The following is a 21,904-nucleotide window of genomic DNA, read 5'->3' as shown; positions in this document are numbered from 1 at the left end:
TGTTTTTCCCACGTTTGTTTTTCTCTTTTCTTTTTTTTTAATCTGCCAGATTTGCTTTGTGTTTCTCCTTCCCTTTAATCACAGATAGAAAAGAGATTCTGTGTGTCACTTAGTAATTCTTTTGCCAAGATATCCTCAAGCATATTACAATGGACAGGGTAATTTCTTGGATTTTACCAGTTTAATAGCTCGACCACAGTTGGTATTTGGAAAATAGAAAGGATATTCAAATTGCTGCCATAAATTCAAACTATATTTCCTCTTATATATCAGTTTCGGGGGGATTTCCTGAAACATATTAGAAGTAAGTGAGCTTTTGAAATTAAGGTTCATTGTCATTTAGTATTATCTTGGTTCATGTGAATAAAAATAGGAAAACTAGGCCTTTTATTCTATTTCAAATTTACAATTTGATTACTATGATAATGGATTTCCTTAGCAGTTTGGTTTTGTCTCTGTCATATTGGGCCCTATTGCACAAGCCTTCTTTACATTGTTCTAACAGTTTATTAAATCATGTTAAAAAATCACACTCACCAAAATATTAAAATAGACTCATAGCGAATGTATATAATAGTGAATAAGCTTGAGCCTGCATACAAGGAGCTTATAGTCTTGGTAGGTTGAATTGCAATAAAGACTTTTCAGATGACGGAATTGAGTTCATTTAAAACCAAGCATAAAAAGTTTCAGATCCCTATGTTAAAAAAGGAAACCCCTTCTCTATTTTTTGACCCCTAAAATTCGCTTTTCTAAAATGACTCATAGGCAACTGCTACAACTATTCCAGGTACTCCCGCAGCTATTCAAATTAATCAAGTTTCTCTTCCTGCTGCTCTATCTACTTTCCCCGGCTCAGCTTCTCTAACCAGCTATTCTGTCTTTCCAAGCTACTCTGACTACTCCCACTTCCCTCCAGTTGGCCTAGCTATTTCAATTAGACAAGATACTAGGATTGAGCAAGCTTATCCTTCAAGTGAGTTTCTTATTTGTGTTTCTGACTTCACCCTATTCAGGTCCCTAAGATCCTTTTCTCCTTTCAGAACTGTGGTGGTCCTGTTACTGCACAAAATTGGAGTTCTCTTGCCCCATGCACATAAACAGACAATTAATTATGGCACCAGCCATTGGGAAAAGAGATCAGCTTCATTCTGCAAGATCAATCTGCAGGGAGAACAGGGCACGTGCCCTCAGATCTGTTTCTCTGATTCAGGGTTTGGTGCAAAATTTAAGAGGCTAGGGAGAATAGGCTGGCACGCCAAAACGCTAGCAGGACAGGTTTTGCTTGGTGGGCTTCAAGCATTTATGGTAAGGTTCAAACATTTATGACAGTGTTCTAAACACTTATGACGAGGCGGGGAAGGAATTTTAACACTGGATCTTCCTGAATGAGGGACCCTTTGCTTCCGATAAGAGTCTGACTTTCAAGTTCCAGTCTTGTCCGGCTCCTTGGGGTCCCTGGGAAGGGGGATCTTTGATTCTGTGGTCATTTCAGGTCAAGATTCTTATTTTGCACTTGCTCTGGCTACATGACTTTGCAGATTTTCTGAAAGGCAATTCTTAATCACTGTGTCGATAAGAGATGGAGTCAGTTGAACTGGTCCTGGAGGGCCCAAGGTTGCATTCCCCTCCTCTTCAAAAAAGAGTAATAGAAAAGAATTAGCCCTGGAACTCTATTTCCACATGCACCTACCAAATTAAAAAAAAATAAAAAGTGATAATACTCTGATATGGAATCTTACCCTCTTCACTTCTGATTTGGCCCCAAGTTAGTGCCTAGGGAAGAAATACAGACTATGATTTGGCAATCAGTAATTTAGGACAGGGCTTTGCAAACTATAGGCTATGGTTCAGATTCAGCCCACTGCCTGTTTTTGTACAGCTCTTGAGCCATATATGGATGGTTTTTAACATTTTTAAGTGTTAAAATTTAAACACTGGAAAAATGTTTGGAAAAAAACATTGGTTGGAAAAAAATCAAAAGAAGATTATTTCTTGACCTGTGAAAAGTATATTAAACTAAAACTTTAATGTCTGTAGATGAAGATGTGTTGAAATACAGTCAGGCTCATTTATTTATGTCTGACTTACCACGTTGAAGCTGAATAGTTACAACAGATACCCTATGACCTACAAAAGCTAAAAACATTTACTATCTGTCCCTTTATAGAAAAATGTTGCCAATTACTAATGTGGAATATGGGTTCTCGCTGTCATTCACTCCTGGAAATCATTTGGTACTTAGAGAAACACAATAAAATACAACTATATTCAACCTCCAATAACTGAAAAAAATTGAGAGTGAAATTATGTATTCTAATACATGTAAGCATTGAGTACCAAAGGCTTAAAAAATATCTGTGGGGGAAAAAAGCTTAAAGCTAAGAAAAATACATATTTTTTAATTCAGAGGAGAAAGCACCGTTATTTAATTTTACCAGCAGAATACTTTAGATGGTTCACTGAACATCTGTATCTTGAAGGAGCATCATTTCAGAAATTCTGAACCTGAGGCTCCTGGTATCGACCTTCAACCAGTTTCCTGACTCAGCTCTAATAAGGGCTAACAAAAGATCCCAACTCATTTCACCTGTCAACTCAATCTCGCCCAAGGCTGACAGAACAGTTACACTATGTGTTAATCCGTACCGTCTTTGAATCAGTGCATGGCAATTTTATGAGAGAAATATGACAAAAATGAAATATACGTTAGAAATTTATTTAACTCATCTAAAATAATTCTATTGAGATAATGTTTGAAATGATCTTTGAAGAATGGGAGGTATTTTGACAGGTGGAAATGGGAATTGGAGTAATATTTTAGATGGAGGATATAGGTTGAACAGAAAGCCATTGATGGGAGGGTATGGTATGTATTTGAGAAATACAAGTATTTCCAAGTGATTAGAACACATGGTACATATATAAAAACTAGTTAGGAAAGATAGGTTGGAATCATAGCGTGGACTATCTCGAATGTGAAAATAATATGGTAAAGCAGTAGAGAGCCCCTCAAAATTTCAGGAAGTAGAGGGATATGATCAGACCTGTGCTTTAGAATTGCAGTCTCTAATGTGGTGTGTGCATAAGCAGGGCTTGGCCATCACATTGCAATGGGATAGTGAAGAAAATATTAGAACTTCTCTTATTTGTTTTTAATCTACAATATTAAAATAATGAGCTTTGTAATACTTAATATATGCATTGCTCTGGCACTGATGTTTAGTCTGTCATATGGTCCTATGTCACATATGGTCAGTAAAGCATCCTTAGGGAAGTGTGGGGATTTCAAACCAGTGGGGATGACAGTGCACCCCTTATTCCTTCTAGCTTTCAATTCACTGTTACTTATTGACATTTATGTCTACTTGGTTAGTGGATTTACGTATTATGTTATCCAATTTTAACTAAGCTTAACTTTACAAAATGAATGAATGTTTTAAGAAAAAAGTTGAAGATCATTCTAATAATTCAAGCACAAGCCATCATCAAGGAAATGGCAGTGATGCCACAAATTTAATTATAAACATTGGTCATTCACATAATAAGGTCAAACAGGATCTAATCTGTCCACAAGTTGGCTAAAAACAAATTATTAAGAGGACAATTTGGTGTATACATAAATATGTGCTATTATTAGTGATATAAATTAGTAACCATGCTTAGGAGGCAATTTAAAATAATATTTTATCTTTATCTCACACTTCAAACATATCTATTATATTTCATTGTTTCATCATGTGAAAAATTTATTAGCCCAGTGGTTAATACACAGTGCTATAAATAAATACTATTATACAGATTAGGGGCAGTCCTCACAAACCTTTTACTCTTAGGTGTGATTAATGGAAAAACTTTGGAATGTAGTAGAGTAAAAATGATAAATCTTCAAGAAGTGACTCTAAATAAAGAGAGTAGTTGAAAGATGGTTTCAGTGGCCCTGGTATGAACTGGGATTGTGGCAATTATAAAAGGAAAGGAAGTAACATTTGCCAGAGATGTTACAGGATGACATGGATGAGATGGAGAAGTCAGAGAGCACAGTGAAGCTTAATGCACGAGTGACTGATGCCTTGATATCCATGCAGTGATGTCAAGTAGAGAAGAAAAGGTGAAGTTAGGTGCACAGTAAAGTTCTTTTTTTGTCTTTATTTTTAACAGAGAATTATTGAAAAATAGATTTCCTTGTTTTCATTAATGAATTTCTTGAATAGAATCTGGCAGTCTAAGTGAGCCCTGCAAACTGAAAAGCTAACAGAAGAAATTAATTGACCTATATTTTCAGTAATGATCTCCACATGAAGTATAGAGAGAACAGATGTTTTCTGTTTCAAGTTGTGTGTGTCCCCTTTATTTCTCCCTTGTCATGCTGTAGTAAGCATTGTTTTAGCAAATTTTTAATTTTGAGAAACATAATACACACTTTTGGAGGTTGTCATTTCATGGTACTTCGTATTGCAAGACTCCCACTCTGGACTGTATTTAAAAACTTGCAAGTTCTAAGAGTTATTTTTTAGTTAGTATGTAATCAAATCAATCGCTGTACCATATATTCGATAACTGGAATAGTTTCAAACTTCAACACAAATTAACTACACACTTTGATTTTTTTAATTTCTGTTAGTTGTGTGTACTTTGCCTGTTTGGGTTGCTGTTCATATGCATACAAATAAGATCGTTTGCCTGTATGATTATGAACTCTAGTACAATATTGTAGTGTAAAACTATTTCAAAATTTCTCTACAAGATGGAGAAGTGCCTTTATCAGCAGGAAAGAAATGATAATAATTGGCCATCAGGGTTGTTTTCATATGCTACTGATTGAGATCATTGGACACTCAGTGACCTCTCAGCTCCTTTCCATAGTGGCATCCTTTAGAGCCTGTGAATGGAGTAACTGATGTTGTTTTCCTCTTTGCTCTACTTGCAAAGAAGCTTACAATGAAATGTGTGACCCCCCTCTTTTATTAGCTGAGAAGTGTCAGGTGTCACGTGTGCTTCTTTACTCAGCCTTATACTTTCCTGAACATATTTTATCTTTTTTTCCCTGAATATGTTTGCTATATTTATTATGTAAGCCATCTAAAACCAATTGTGCAAATTTTTTATATAAATGATATTAATACTTCAAACATACAAAAATGTATAGATGATCCTAGAATATTTTTTACTTCTTGTGTAATTTTGTCAATTATACTGTGGCAAATACTGATCTTTTGTAGAAACGCATAAACAATAGACATAATCCAAATTTCACGTAAAAGTATTATTCTTTCAATTTTTAGAAAAAATAAAATGTGCTTTTCCTTTATTATAAGTAAAGCAAGTAATTATAGGACATTTTCAGAAGAGATAATAGAAAATAAATAGCCAGCCTTCTCAGTGATATGTTGACATACTCCTTTTTATTCCTTTGTGTATGTGTACGTGTGTGAACTTAAAGATACCTGAAAACCCGAGTACACCATTCTTCAAGATGTTTAAAATATCCTTGCTGAACTTTCACAGTTTTGTCACCCACACCTAATTCTTTAGCACTTTTTTAAAGCAACTTATATCCATCACACTTTCCCATAGGGCCAGCTTAGTTTTCATAGTAACAGTTTTATTTTTGCATTCATGTTTAATTGTTTTAAATAATCTTCAATTAAAACTTATAATAACACCTTGTGCAGATAATTTTAGGAAATACGTAGTTGAATCTTTGTAAGAAATCAACTCAACCAGTGGAACAGATATCAGTGGGCTTATTAGAAAAAGCCTAAGAGCCGTGATGATTGAGCAGCTATGGGGTATCAGTAGGTGAATTTTCAGTGTAATTTTGTCTGTGTTTAACTGGAGAAGTAAATATTAAAATAAAATGCGAAGATCTATTGTATATCAAGATTCACCTTTATTCAGATATTTGCCCTAGAATTTACTTTAAGTTACGAACACAACTTGAAAAGCTGTCATTGATGTGAAAAATAGGAGAACAAAAATAGGTTACCAAGTTCAATTGCATTGGGGGAAGGAGGTCTACCCTTTTCTATCAACTTCTGTATTTGAAAAAGTTTACTTAATACATTTCTTAGAAGAAATTATGGAAACTACTTATTTTTCAACATGAAATATTTTAAAACAAATTGCTGTTTAGTTTTCTTTAAGAATTTGAAAATTAAATGACAAAGAAATATTTTAGATCTACAGTAGAAGGTACGTTTTATTCTTTAGCTAATATACAGTTTTTAAACTCTGCTTCATAAATTTCTAAATCTCTTAGTTTATGTATACATCTTAGGTTATTTATCTTCATCTTTCAATTGAGCATTGTTATTAACATATTATAGTTAGGGTATTTATATGTTGAATTTCTATATTCTTGCCCTGTGTCATTTACAATCTAAACATCATATAAATAGGTTATCTCTAATAGGAGAAGTCAATAGGAAACATTTCCATTTATGATCTTAAGATGACATAATTTAAAATGAACGTTAATTTGACAGTGATAGAAATACCGAAGCATATTATGTAATAATCACATAGATGAGCATATTGTCATGCAAAGGAGTCACAGATATATACCACAAATGCCAGGCAAGGTTTATTGGAAAAAACTAGAAGCAGAGAAATAGAGTGCATGTATCACATGAACTCTAATTATTTCACCATTTAGTTCAGGCATAGATGGCCAATGTGCCAGTAGATAGGGACCCTGCCCATGTGATGCTTTACATATTTATAGTTTGGGGGCAATGGGAGCCTTATGATTAGAGAGGGGTCTTATTAGAAAGAGACAGCCTCTGGATCCCAGTGGCTGGCATCCATCTGTTCTTCTGTTGAGATAATTCAGACCTCCTGAGCCAGTTCGTTATTAAGACACAAAAAGTGGAAAGGAAGTAACCCCATTCCCTAGTCCAGTCAGTGTACATTCTTCATGGTATTCCGATACCGTCTTTTCCTCTTCTAGTCCAGAAAAAATCTATTCGTGTTCTAGATTGTCAAATATGTCATTCCTGGATAATTTCATATCTCTCACTGAGAGGAAAATGTAGCAATGCTGTTATCACTCCCAATGCTATGGTTCTTCAGAACCTCTTTGTACTGAAACAATATAAAAACAGTATAAATCTTTTTACTTGCAAAGTTACCTAATATCATTTATATAATTAAGGTTAAATCATTTGTCATGACAGTGCATCATCCATTATGCAGCACACGAATACTGGCTTCTAATAACTCTCTCAAAGGCTCTAACTGTGTTTTGTTGATGATGATCACAAATGCAAGTCTGACCTAGAGTATATAGGAAAATGTGAATGATATTTTTTTCTTGTCATGTTACATTCACTATTTAGAATTTTGTAGCACAAAGATAAACAATACACTTTTCAACTATGTGTTCTCTTGGGCTCTTTAGGCTCTAATCACTGAATTTTTAGAGTATTGCCAACACTCTTGACTTCCACATTACCACCACCAAGGAGGATTGGGAAGGGGCCTGTGGACAGAGTGAGAAAAGCCATTCTGTTCACACAAGGAATGTCCATCTTTTGTCCAACATGGGAAAACCAAACTAAGAGAGTAAAGCCTGACTGTATAAAACAGAGGCAAAAGAAAACATTAATTGGAAAGGCCCACTGGATTGTGGAGCAATGGTCTGAAAAGTTTTACGAGGAGATAGGGACACACACTCTTGGAAGACCACCTACCATGTGGTGTAGATTCTATAGAGCTGTTGATGACACTGGCAAAGTGTGAAAAAAGAACACCTACTCCCACCCCACCATCACTGGGAGCCGTAGAACAGAGGTAGTACTGTGCTGGGAATATGGACAGGCAACAAGCAACACATGAGCCCAAGCTTACAGGTCAGTGATTAGACCAGTGGTAACCAAGAGATCTGATCTCATCCTGTACCTGACATGAGTGAGAATCACTCCAAATCAGTATGTCAGCACTATCCTGGTGGCCGAAGCTCACATGATTCTATAAAAGAAATACTTTGGTGAGTGATTCATTTACCAGGCTGCCCTACTGGAATTGGTGCCAGCCATGGGGCCCTGGGACAACTCTATAGATTTGAGTCCTGGATTTTCTTGGGATATCTGGTTGACCTCACATAGGTGGGGTGAAGAAAGTGCCCCAATATGGAGAAATAGAGTATAGGTCCAAGGTCCAGCTCAGGACCCTGCCCACCCCCAAACTGGCCAGGATGGTGCTTCTGGCCCCAGCCAGTCCAAAGCATGAGAGGGGCACGTCTGCTGAAAAAGGCATTCTAAAGCAGAGGAGCCGCTCAGAACACTGGCACTCATATCTCCTCTACCCCAAAGAATAATATTGTTCTGTTCCTCTCCGTGGAAGCTGAGAAGTCCCATACAAAAGATATTCAGATGCCAAAGCTTGAGGGATTCCCAACAAAGTTGTCATGCCCCCTCTGTGAAGTCCCACCAGTAAACAAGGCTTGCTCCTGCACCTAGAACAATCAACCTTTCATATAGTTTCTCACTGTTAAGTGTGAATAAACAGTCAATAATCAAAATCCATTTGAGGAAACCTCCTATTTTGGGAAAAAAAATGGGAAAATTAATTCAAAGAATTTGAAGGGAACAAATAATGAGAGAAAGCTGAATACTTCAAAATCACTATATTGACTTTACTCAGAAAAACACACACAGAAATTGTTGCATATGGGTAACCACAAAAATATATATATGTAAAAATAGAACATTCTGAAGACAAAGAAGAGCTCATATAAATAAAAAATAATAGCATAAACATAATAAAAGGAAGATAGAAAAGTTAGAATAAAAATGGGTAATATTTCTTAGAAAATAGAGCTCCAAAGACAAAGAGAAAATAAAAGAGAACAAAAGGGATAAAAATGCTATGAAATGAGAAGATTAACAAGGAGAGCCAGTGGCCAATTAAAGGGAATTTCTAGGGGCCAGCCAGTGGCGCAGCGGTTAAGTGTGCACGTTATGCTTCTCGGCAGCCCGGGGTTTGCCGGTTCAGATCCTGGGTGCGGACGTGGCACTGCTTGGCACGCCATGCTGTGGTAGGTGTCCCACATATAAAGTGGAGGAAGATGGGCACGGATGTTAGCTCAGGGCCAGGCTTCCTCAGCAAAAAAAAAAAAAAAAAAAAAAAGAGGACTAGGCAGTAGTTAGCTCAGGGCTAATCTTCCTCAAAAAAATAAATAAATAAAGGGAATTTCTATTAGAAAATAGAATGAAGCTAAATTAACAAATAATAATAAAATCTAATTTGTCAGTACCAAAGGACATGCATTTCTAGATTGAATGGAAAAAGACTGCTGCCAAAACATATTACCAGGAAATATCAGAAGAAGCAGAATAAAGAAAAACTCTAAAATTTTCCAGACTGTGAGCAAACAAAAGGTAACAAATAAAAAATACGATATTGAAAGGATTGTATATGAGAGTAGTACCAGAGAGTTCTATTTCCAGCAATGTTGGATTAATTTTTTGAGGAGCAAGCCCCTTATCCAAAACTATGAGAAAAGCTACACACACACACATCTATTTAAAGACATTAGGATAACATGAGAGCAACCCCAGGTTTCCAATAAGACCCAGAAGAGCTACCTACTAGGAGAAAGAGCAAACAGGAAATAAATCCTCATAAGACTAAAAGCTCTGATCTAGTTAAAAGCCAGACAAAACAAATATGGTCTGCCCCTACAATAACCACCTGCCACAAAGCAAAATTAACTCCTTCCTGGAGGAAGATATCCAGAATCTCAAATTACCTCTATAGTTTTTATATGCAATGGCCCATATTCAATGAGAAATTATCATTCATGACAGAAGGCAATGAAACAATAATCAAAAATCAGAGAAAAAAGTAAATGGCAATAGCAATAGGCCCACAGGTGTTGCGTATATTGAAATTATCAGAAATGGGATTTAAAGTAACCATGATTCACATTTTCAAGAAAAATGGCTGACAGAAATCAACAGAAAGAAAAAAATCGAACAAATTCTAGTACAGAAAAATATAGCTGAAATCAAGAATTTGATAAAACAGGAGATTAGACTTGCAGAAGAGAGAATTAGTGAATTGGAATAATGATTTTGAAGCAAAGAAAGGAAAAAGAGATCTATGAGACCTAGGGAAAATTCCTAGCACACATGTAATTGTCCTAGAAAGAGAATAGAGAGAATGGGACTAATGAAATGCTTGATGTTTTATTTATTTCACAAGCATTTTCCAAGAAGTTAAAGATAAGAGCTAATGATCAGGGTGATATTTAAAGGGACTACCAGAAGAACAGCTGTGGAGAAGCCCTAGAAACAACCACTCCAGACTGCAGCAGGAGGACAGGTCAGTTTCATAGTCAATGCTTCCGAGAAAAATAAAAAGTGAACTCGTACATTGTACTGAATGTATACGTAATGTGTCTATATTGACAGTACATTTATTCTAGAATTTTTGGAATAGAATTGGAGAAAAGAATATACAAAACTAAGCAAATTAAATGAGTCAATTTTTTACTCCATGGAAAAAGAACTAGGGGCCAGCCCGGTGGCACAGTGGTTAAGTTCGCACGTTCTGCTTCGGTGGCCCAGGGTTTGCCAGTTCGGATCCCGGGTTTGGACATGGCATGCTGTGGTAGGCGTCCCACACATAAAGTAGAGGAAGATGGGCATGGATATTAGCTCAGGGCCAGGCTTCCTTAGCAAAAAGAGGAGGATTGGCAGCAGTTAGCTCAGGGCTAATCTTTCTTAAAAAAAAAAGAATTATATAAAGAAAGAAATGTCACCATCTATGAACCACTGCTTTTTCTGGAAGAAGGGGGAGAGAAATGTGTTTGAGGACATGATATACGAAAAGTTAACTCCTTATATTCCTTAGTAAATAGTCCATATTGAACGTCTAAAAATAAATAATAGCAATATAAGTACACTGTTTTAAAGTATGGAAGAAAATGTGAGAAAAAGGAAAATACTTGATTTTTGTTTTATTTTAGTGAAAAGGAAACATGAGGGAAAAAGATACAAATGGAGTATGCTGGGGAAACAAGATCTCGGTTGCTCTCTAAGCTTTGTAGTATACATACAGCTCCTTTATAAATAGTAGTATATGTTTATGTAATGTATATATATATAATATAGCATATATAGTATATATTATAAACTGAACTACAGTTTATATTTATATATAAATAGTATTCTCATAAAATAAAAAGTAAAGTAAGAAGAAATAGTATTTCGAGTTCTATGCATTGGTAACAGGTAAATGTAGGATTGCATGCCAGCTGTTTCACTTTCTGGCTGTGTGACCTGGGCAGGTTAATTAACTTCTCTAAGTCTCCGTCTTCTCCTCGTAAGTAAATAATAGTAGCCCTTGCCTTGTCTGTTTTTCTGAGGCTCAACTTATACAAAAATATTAGCACCTTGTCAGGCACATAGTGAGTGCTCAATAAGTGCTAGTTATTATAATCAGTAGATTAATAGAAGCAAAATAGAAGTGATTGTGGTAATATTAGGAGATAGAGTTTATTTCACCTGTTTAACATTAACTGTGTGCTTTGCAAGCAAGTTGGCAAATTAATATCTAGTAAAAACTGTAAATATGGTTCATGGCCAATGACTTTCTTTACTTTCCTCTTTATGCCTCCTTTCTCTCAATTAATGGCACATAATCTTGACTTTGTCTACATTTCAACCTTGAGCATTCTTTAAACTGGCAATGCCGTGTTCCAGCTGTCCCCTGATGTCTATTCTCTGGAATTTGTAAGTGGGCTGACATCTTTTGTCTTAGGATTGGGAGAAAAATTAAAGAGCTGTACCAGTCTGTATCTGTAACATCACTGATTTTCAACTCACATGTAGCTACTTTCCACACCCATTTTCTCTTTCAGCCACATTTCTTTGGTTAATAGTGATTAATGTAAAGTAATTTTAAATAAAAGTTTAAGCAAAACCCACAATATCAAAGAAGCGCTTGAAGTAATGTAATTGTTTCCTTTATTGCAAATTTTATTTTAAACCCTCCCAATTATCATCTTCAGTGACAATATAATCAGGACTTAATGCTGAGTTGCTGTTAATTTTTAATGCTACTTATGTTGTTTAATACAGTGTATAATTTGGCACTGAATCTTCTAGTAGGACTAAGCTTTGACATCCTCTGCAATCATCCACTGAAAACGAACATCTTTAATCAATTAGCCCCCTCCTGCATTTCGTCTTAGAATGTATATAGCAGTGAAGATTGTTTAAAATTTTGGAAAATTTATAAATGAGACTTCACTTTTAGAAAAACAAAAACAGAGGCCAGCCCAGTGGCGCAGCAGTTAAGTTCACATGTGCCGCTTCTCGGAGGCCCAGGGTTCACTGGTTTGGATCCCGGGTGCAGACATGGCACCGCTTGGCAAGCCATGCTGTGGTAGGCATCCCACATATAAAGTAGAGGAAGATGGGCACGGATGTTAGCTCAGGGACGGGCTTCCTCAGCAAAAAGAGGAGCACTGGCAGTAGTTAGCTCAGGGCTAATCTTCCTCAAAAAAAAAAAAAAAAAGACAAAAACGTTAGAAAGATACTAAAATTTTCTCCAAAGATTAAAAATATATAGTTATAAAATATTATAAAATAGTATATTTCTGAGAAGTCATTATAAAGTAATCACTTCTCAGCAAATTTTTAACTGTGGACTTTTTCTGTTAATCAAATGATGTTACTGGCGTCTAATTGCTCTAAATGAAGCTGAATATTTAGAATAAGAGTGTGCCCCTTTAGAGAAAAACATATATAATGGTGAAATCATAGTTCATTTAAATCCTCAGGAGAGTTTTTACCAACATGGTGGCTGGGAACTAGCTTTCCTGGGACTTTGACCTTGAGTTAAGGATGCATTTGTTAAAGCTTAGCTTATTAAGACAAGCTGTTGTTTTCAAATGGGTACGTAGCTCCCATTCCCTTGGGAATATGTAGGTGCCTGTCTAGTCTGGATTTCAAATACCAATAGAGAATCATAATTAGAGTATAGCTGCAGTTTCATGAATATTCAATCACTCCATAAAAAGAATTAACTTGAACCATAGATCAATTACATGAAAGTTGATAAGCTCCTTTAGCAGGTACGATATTTTCAGGGAACAAATTCAGGTGCAAAAGAAATGTCATTTTCTTTATTTTTTTCTATAATTCAAATTAATCATTCTGTATGATAGCAGAAAATTTAATATAGTGCAGTTTTTCTCAGTCATTTTAGTTTTAAACTCCATCATAGCCTGCTCTCATCTTTTCTTCTCTCATCTTCTTTTCCGTGAGATGGAATGTGCAATCCAGGGTTGGTGGGTGGGGTGGTTTCCATGACTTGCACAATGCTATGGCCTGAAAGAAGTCCCCAGTACCACTTTTTCATCCTCTGTGGCGTGACTCATCCACTGGTCCTTGTTTTATCTAATTATGAATGGTTGATATCTGCCACCAAGAAGTCCATGTCGCCATTTGGTCACTAACTCTACTGTCCACTCTAGCATCAGAGGATCAATCTCGTGGTCCCAACTTAAGATCTGTTTGGTATAATGCAATCTTCCAAGCTGTTCATAACCATACAGGAAAAAAACATGACTGCTCATTGCAATATATTGAGTTTATATGTAGGTTATGAAAGTCTCTCTCAGACTCTTTGGATGGCAATTCTGCTATTTTCTCTTATATTCTGAATTCATGGGGGACTCTGTGGCTTGTGTGCCTGACAAAAGGTGAAGTACAATTCATCTCTAATCTTTATTTTATTTATTTATTTATTTTTGAGGAAGATTAGCCCTGAGCTAACTACTACCAATCCTCCTCTTTTTTCTGAGGAAGACTGGCCCTGAGCTAACATCCGTGCCCATCTTCCTCTACTTTATATGTGGGATGCCTACCACAGCATGGCTTGACAAGCGGTGCCATGTCTGAACCTAGATCCGAACGTGAGAACCCCGGGCCCTGAAGCGGAACATGTGCACTTAACCGCTGTGCCACCGGGTCAGCCCCGCATCTCTACTCTTAAGTCCCCAAACCCATCTGGAAGTTTTATCCCACTCCCTAGCTAACCCTAGATGTCCTATAGGATGCATAGCTTCTGATCGATGTTTAACCCTTGTACGTTCTGCTCCAACTCCATTCCCTCTCTTGTAGGAGTTTGTTTAGTTGGAAGATGGCAGTGTCAAGCAGAGTAAGAGGGGAAAACAAAACCAACAAACAAACCCCACAAGTCTGCCTTGTGTCTCCCTATATCACAGAGCAACACTTCTTTGAAAGTTATGCTCAGGACTAATATCCTAGGAGTGTGATGAGCTTTGATTGAATGTTTTAATTAGAAATTTCCCCATAATACCATCACTGATGGAAATTATTATTTAAAAGCGAATACAACATTCTAATACTGCCAATAATTGTAATCCATTCAATCACAACCTTAAGGACATCAAATGTCATAGCAATTGAAAGTCAGGAAAGTGAGGAGAAAGAAAAGAAAGTGAGGGATAAAGGAATGCTGGAGCCCCACATCTTATACTATTTAGGCCCTGGTCTCTTCATGTTCTATTTAACCAACATTCATACAATCCACAGTCGTCCTTCCGCTATTACCAATCCTGTTTCTTCATATCTATTTACTTGCACTGTCCCCTTAACTCGTTTACCTGTGTTCCGCTTTTTAAAGCTCAAGCATGGTGCTTTGTATATACAGGTCTGTTAATACATGTCTGTATCATCGTATAAGTGAATATTGTATAAGTGTCTGCTCAATATTGTATAAGTGAAATTTTATTTATTTAAATGTTTTATTATTTAAAATACAGGTTGCAAAGTTTAAAAGCAATTAGCTTGCTGGTGTGTTTCAGGTGAAGAACCTGGTTAGAGTCCTTTTGGCAAAAGTACAAGGTGTAAAGGGTGGTTTGGAGTTGAGAGGCAAGAACAGAACACAAGTAAGACTGAGATTAAGATGGTTCATAAGTCAAGATTAAAGCCAGGAAGCAGGTTCAAGAAAGAAGGATTTAAGGTGAGAGTCAATAACTCAGAGGGGCTCTGTTTCTGATTAGACTGGGCTTGAGGAGATCACTGGTTTGGCTCTGTTGAGCAGTGTAACATGGTGATTAAAAATATTCCAGGGGCCCGCCCAGTGACACAGTGGTTAAGTGCACATGTTCCGCGTCGGGGGCCCGGGGTTCACAGGTTCAGATCCAGGTGCGGACATGGCACTGCTTGGCACGCCATGCTGTGGTAGGCTTCCCACGTATAAAGTAGAGGAAGATGGGCATGGATGTTAGCTCAGAGCCAGTCTTCCTCAGAAAAAAAAAAAAGAGGAGGATTGGCAGATGTTAGCTCAGGGCTAATCTTTCTCGGGGGGAAAAAGGTATTATATCTGTTCGTTCTGAGGTCAGCCTGTCCTGTACACAAATCCTCAATTACCCCTTCTGACTTCGTAAACATTTCCCAGGTTCCCTTTCTGTAAAATAGCAATGTTAATAGCACTTACATAGTAGGATTCATAGTGAAGCTCATGAGGTATATCAGAAAACAAATTGATTCTCCTTCTCTCTCATGGTTTATTTTGTGGGATCTTTGGACATACTGTGAAGTGGGTGACTAAATCATGACCAGCTGATTATAATTTCTCCCTCAGGCTGCTCACCTGAGGTTCTAGCTCCAATGGATGTTTCCTAAATGGAACTTAAACTCAGGGACCTGCACATGCACAAGCTCTATCCAAAGCCGTGAGAGCGAACTTAACAATATGTTTACATGGTCATGTTTTTATTAATTTTCAAAACTAAGATATCTTTCATATTGTTTTCTTTTTTTAAAGATTGGCACCTGAGCCAACAACTGTTGCTAATCTTTTTTTTTTTTGCTTTTCCTCCCCAAATCCCTCCAGTACATAGTTCTATATTCTAGTTGTGGGTCCTTCTACTTGTGGCATGTGGGACACTGTCTCAGTGTGGCCTAACGAGCGGTGTCATGTCTGTGCCCAGGATCCGAACCAGTGAAACCCCGGGCCCAGGAAGCGGAGAGTGTGAACTTAACCACTCGGCCATGGGGCAGGCCCCATTTCATATTGTTTTTCATAAATCCCCCTACCCCAACAAATTCCATGTTTCAGGACCTATATAATCTAATTCTGTCCTTGCACCAGGCTTTTTTTGCTGAGGTCACTTTACTCTTCGAGATATCCCTCCAGACCACAATCTTGGACAGCCATAGGCTGACATTATTCCAAGAGCAGGTCCATGCACTTCAAGTGTGATGTGACATTGGGCCACCATTTTCTCAAACTCTAGGGGAGGCATGTCATCTTCTCTGATCAGTTCCTTCTCCTCAATCCCACTCAATTGTATTGAGCCCGTGAATCAGATGATCTCACGGTGAACGGTCTTCTGAAAGCTATCCCTCACTAGGCTTTTACTCCCCATGGATTGGGGAATCAGGATTCATAACACACTATCAATTCTTTCCAAAGAAACGTTCTTGTGAATTTCCAACTTCTTCTGAGTATGTCCAAAATTTTTGTATAGTCTGGAGGTGGAGGTCAACTAAAAATCACACAACAGGTTCCTGGACACCTCATTTGTAAGTCCTGTTTTGGACAGGTAGCATATCACATTGGGAAGTTGAAGGCACTGAGGATCTTAGTGCCTCAGACGAACCGAGTGAGGATGCAGATGTTTTAGCAACTGATCCACATGTACAAAATTTGAAGAATATTTAGAAAGTTGTGAGAATTCAAAAAAAATTAGCTATTATCATTGTCAGAATGCCTGGCAGAACTGGCCCTCCATCCAGAAATGACTCTATACCCTTGAAATGATGTCTGGCTCATTGAAACACTTCCTATAGGAAACTAGAGGGAAAAGGTAGGAAGAATGGAAAGAGAGCTGACACCTGTACAACACGAATTTTTAAAAGACTATTTTAAAAGACTATTGCTTGAATAACATGAAAATAATATTGTAAGCAGAAACAGTCATATTTCTAATTTTGAGGTATATAATTTGCAATTTTTTAAGATTCGGGAATTCTATGTTCCAAAGTGGAGTCACAAGTTATTTTTAGAATGCTTTTTACATGTTCTTTCTGATAAGGATCAGAGCCACGTAATTTAATTGCGCTAAACTATTCAATTTGCATCTTCCCTCTAATAAAAATGGGGCTTCAATAAAAAATAAGTAAGATGGCTCTGCATAGGCACCACATTTAATTTTCTATTGTTTCCACTTCAGGTAAAATGTAAAACTATAGTTTTTCTTTGCAAAAGTAATTGTACAAAGTTAAGTACATTTAAATTCATGGAAACAATTTTTATAGAACAAAAGAAATAGAGGCAACTAGAATATAACAGTAGGTAGATTAGACTGAATAAGCATTAATAATTTTTATTTGACCCTCCTTGTTCTTTAGCATAATATTCTTTAATATAAAACAAAAGATGTAGGTGGGTTGTTTACTTGTTTTATATTTCATGTTCTAAGGAGAAATGCATGCAGCTAATTATCATGCTCAGAAAAGAAAACCATTCACACGGAAAATGAAACTTGAAAAACAGTATGCATATATTTCAGCTCTAATAGTGCAAGAAAGAAGTTACACATCATTTTTCTTAAGGTGTGAAATACAGATTCTTGAGAGTTCATATTCTTCATAAGTTATGTTGTCTACTGTGTATGTGGATCTCTTTAAATGTTTGAAAAATACTGTATTTTATTTTGCATTTTAAATCATGGTGCACACCTTCTCCACTTTTATATACATTTTCCTCTCATTTTGTGATATTTAAGTAAGAGAGAGACAAGAGAGCTAAGTAAAAGAAGTTTGTACTAAGGCAAAAATTATAGGAATCAAACTGTAGCTGAGGGTATGAATTTCTAGGTGAAATAAAGATGATGATAATAGTCATAATATAAAAGATAATAACAATAACCGTAATAGATATACTTGGGATTTTGTTCAACTTTCTTTCCTTTAAGATACCACAGCTCTTTCTAAGTATCTTGCTCTGTCCATGTAATTTGGCTGCGTGAGATTACAGGTCCTGCCTTAGAAGAAACATAACTTAGACCTTATCAATTATGCATTCCAGCTCCTTGGGTACTGGTATTGGTTCAGGATGCATGTCCCGAAAGTCCAAAATTCCCTAGTTCTTTTGAAAAGCTTACAAAAAATTATGTTATCATCTGGACATTTCCCGCTAGAAGGGCAAAATAGTCACAAGCTGCTGGAGATCAATGTTCCTAACATGTGAAGAAAGCCCACTTAATGAAGCCAAAACAGAGGAAAATAGAGAAAAAGAGCTGGAGACAAAGAGACACTCTAATAAGAGTTAAGAGATTTAGATTCAGCAGAGCCTAAAACTAATTCTGTTCTCTGGTCTTTTAATTGATTTGAATAAATCAGTTCGTTTTTTGCTTAATATCTTTTGAGTTGAGTTTCTTACACTTGCAACTAAAAGGTGGTCCTGATTGGGAGACAGTTAATTTGGGTCTAGAATTGTGTTAAGGGCTTACACAAATTGTCATATTGAATTTTACAAGTCTTGCGTTTTTAGTACTGGGGAAGTGTAAAGAAACAAAATGACTTATTCAAAGGTACAACTGATCACAGAAGGAATGAAGTCAGACAAGTGAAAAGATAGTCTTAACAGTTGGATGGAATGAGTAAACTGTGGATGACAGCCTCTGTGACCTTTTCTCTCTCCATTTCTATAATTCCTAGCTGATACACCTATATTATATTTCCTGCATCCTGCAGCTGTCCTTTTCATCATCTTCCTTTCTCCATTTTAGTTGATGGGAATTTTCACTATCCTTACCTTAAAAACCCTAAATTATTTTACTACTCCTGTGTCTATTCTACTTTCTCTACCAATCAATTTGTGACGAAGAAGTTCTAAAAAAGTCAAATATTTTAAAATAGATTACATTTGACTAAAATATCAAATATTGCGATACAGGATGTTTTCCCAAAAATCTGTTTGTATCAGTGTGATCATTTCATATAAATGCAAAAGCTATGTCTTTTTCTTTGTACTGTTCTTTATCCAAGTGATTATAAGGTCTTTAGTGGCTAAATGTTCATAAGTAATGATTATCATGATAACTTTTTTAATTTATAGTTTTTTTGAACTTTCTTTTTTGAAATAATTTTAGACTTATAGAAAAGTTTATTTCTGGTACACACATCACTCAGCTTCTCCTAATGTCAACATCTAACACTACTATGGGACATTTGTCAAAACTAAAAAATTAAAATTCATACTCACTATTAACTAAACTATAGGTAAAAAATTAAAATTCATACTCACTATTAACTAAACTATAGGTATTATTCAGATTTTACAAGTTTTTCTGCTAGTGTGCTTTTTTCTCTTCCAGAATTCCACTTTGTACTTGGTTGTCATGTCTCACCTTAGGATCCTCTAATGTGCGAGAGTTCCTCAGTCTTTCCTTATCTTTCATGATTTGACACTTTTGAAGAATGTTGGTTACTTATTTTGCAGAATGTCCTGAAATTTGGGTTGGTCTCATATTTTCTCATGATCAGATTGCCCAAAATGCCTAATTGGGCAAGAGTATCATAAAAGTGATGTGCCTTTCTCAGAACATCCATGTTGTTGATCGCAGGTGAAATTAACCAGATAGCTTGTTTAAAGTGAAGTCTGCTGGGTTTTTCCACTTTAAAGCTACCATCTTTCCTTTTATAATTGATAAATATCTTGGGCGAGAGAATTTGAGAAAATTCAAATTTCCTGTTTTTCTTCAGACTTTGGTCTACGTTCTCAAACTTGTTTTGACTTTTCTAGTTTGCTTACTTTTCCACACAAAAGTTACAATCAGCTTGTCCCTATCTATGAAAATGCCTGCTGGGATCTTGATTGATATTGAATTGAATCTCTATACCTCTTTGTGGAGAAATGACATCTTAACAATATCAAGATTTTGAATACATGGATATATTTCTCCATTAATTTATATTTTCTTTTATTTATTTCATCACTGCTTTTTAGTGTTTAGCACAGAAATCTTGTACATATTTTTAGATTATACCTAAATATTTCATTACTTTTGTGATGCTATTATAAATGGTACTTTTTTATTTCAAATTTTAATTGCTCCTTGCTAGTTTATATAAATGTAATTGATTTTTCTACATTGACTTTATCATATACTTTTGCCAAAACTCAATTATTAATTCTAGAAGGTTTTTTTGGTAAATTCTTTGGAATTTTCTATGTGGATAATCATGGCCTATGAATAGATGCAATTTCAATTCTTACTTCCTAATCAGTATGTCTTTTATTTGCTTTTTGGCTTTATTGCACTGTCTAGGGCTTCCGGTACATGTTGAATAGGAGCAGTGAGAGAGGATCTACTTGCTTTGTTCTTGAACTTAGAGGAAAATCACTCATTAATTCATCATTAAGTATTATATTATCTCTATGATTTTTTAAAATTTATTTTTCATTTTTACATGCCCATTCATTACAGGGTTAAGTTCCTCTTTATTAGAAGGTTGCTGAGAGTTTATATTATGAATGGATGTTAAAAATTTTCAAGTTCTTTTCTGCATCAAGATAATTATATGTATTTTCTTCTTTACTATGAAAATATGTTGAATTACCTTAATTCACTTTTACATATTGAGTTAGCTTTGCATTCATAGGTTAAAACTCACTTGATATAGCTATATTATCCTTTTTATATATTGCTAAATTTGATTTTGCTAATATTTTGTTGAGAAGATTTGTGTCTATGTTCATTTCTGCCCCCTCTCTCCTGCCTTTCTCTAGGTAAATTGAGACACCACACCCTCAACCCGGTAGTTGTCCTAATGTATAAAACAAACACCTTTATTAACCAGAGTGTATCTTCGAATAGCCTTACGCTGCTTCACAGGAAGTATAATGAACTTAAAACACGTATTTCTAATTCCCCTTCCCATTCTTTGTGCTATGGAGGTAGTAAATTTTACTTTTACGTATCCTATAAACATACATTACATTGTTACTAATTTTGCCATATAGTTAATTATCTGTAAGAGAAGTGAAAAATAAGAAGTAAATGAACTTCATCTTTATTCCATTTGCAGTATTCTTAATTTATCTATGTATATTCAATCTTCCTCTGGCATATTTCTTCTGCTTGAAAAGTTTCTTTAACATTTCTTGTAATTTAGGTACTTTGGCAATGACTTCTCTATTCTCGTTTGTCTGCGAGAGCCTTTATTTCTCCTTCATTTTTAGTGATTGTGAATTACTTTGTTTTAATAAACATAAATGTTAGAATAGTTTTAGATTTACAGAAAAATTGCAAAGCTAATAGAGAATTCCCATATACTCATACTTGTCTACTTCTATTATTAACATCTAACATTAATATCATACATTTTTCACAATTACCGAACCCATATTGATATATTTTTTTAACTAAAGTCCATAAATTATTCAGATTTTCTTAGTTTTTACCCAATGTCCTTTTTCTGTTTCATGATCACCACATTACATTTAATTGTCATGTTTTCTTAGCTATCTCTTGGCTGTGACAGTTTCTTAGTCTTTCCTTGTTTTTGATGACCTTGACAGTTTTGAAGAGGACTGGCCAGGTATTTTGTAAAATGTCTGTTAGTTGTAGTCTCTCTTATGCTTTTCTCATTATTTCACTGAGATTATGGCTTTTTGGGAGTAAGTCCACAGAAGTAAATTGCCATTCCCATCACATCATATTAAGAGTACATACTATCAACGTGAATTTTCACCATTTATATATCCTTGATCACTAGACTGAGGAAGTGTTTTTCAAATTTCTCCACTGTAAATTCACTCTTTCTTGTCCCTTCTCTGTATTCTCCGTATTCTTTGGAGGGAAGTGTCTATGTGTAGCTGTCACTTCAGTAGTTGAGAGTAATGCCAC

Source organism: Equus przewalskii, chromosome 13, assembly GCF_037783145.1.
Source record: "Equus przewalskii isolate Varuska chromosome 13, EquPr2, whole genome shotgun sequence".
In the NCBI taxonomy this organism is placed as follows: domain Eukaryota; kingdom Metazoa; phylum Chordata; class Mammalia; order Perissodactyla; family Equidae; genus Equus; species Equus przewalskii.
Note: the sequence above shows the minus strand (reverse complement) of the source record.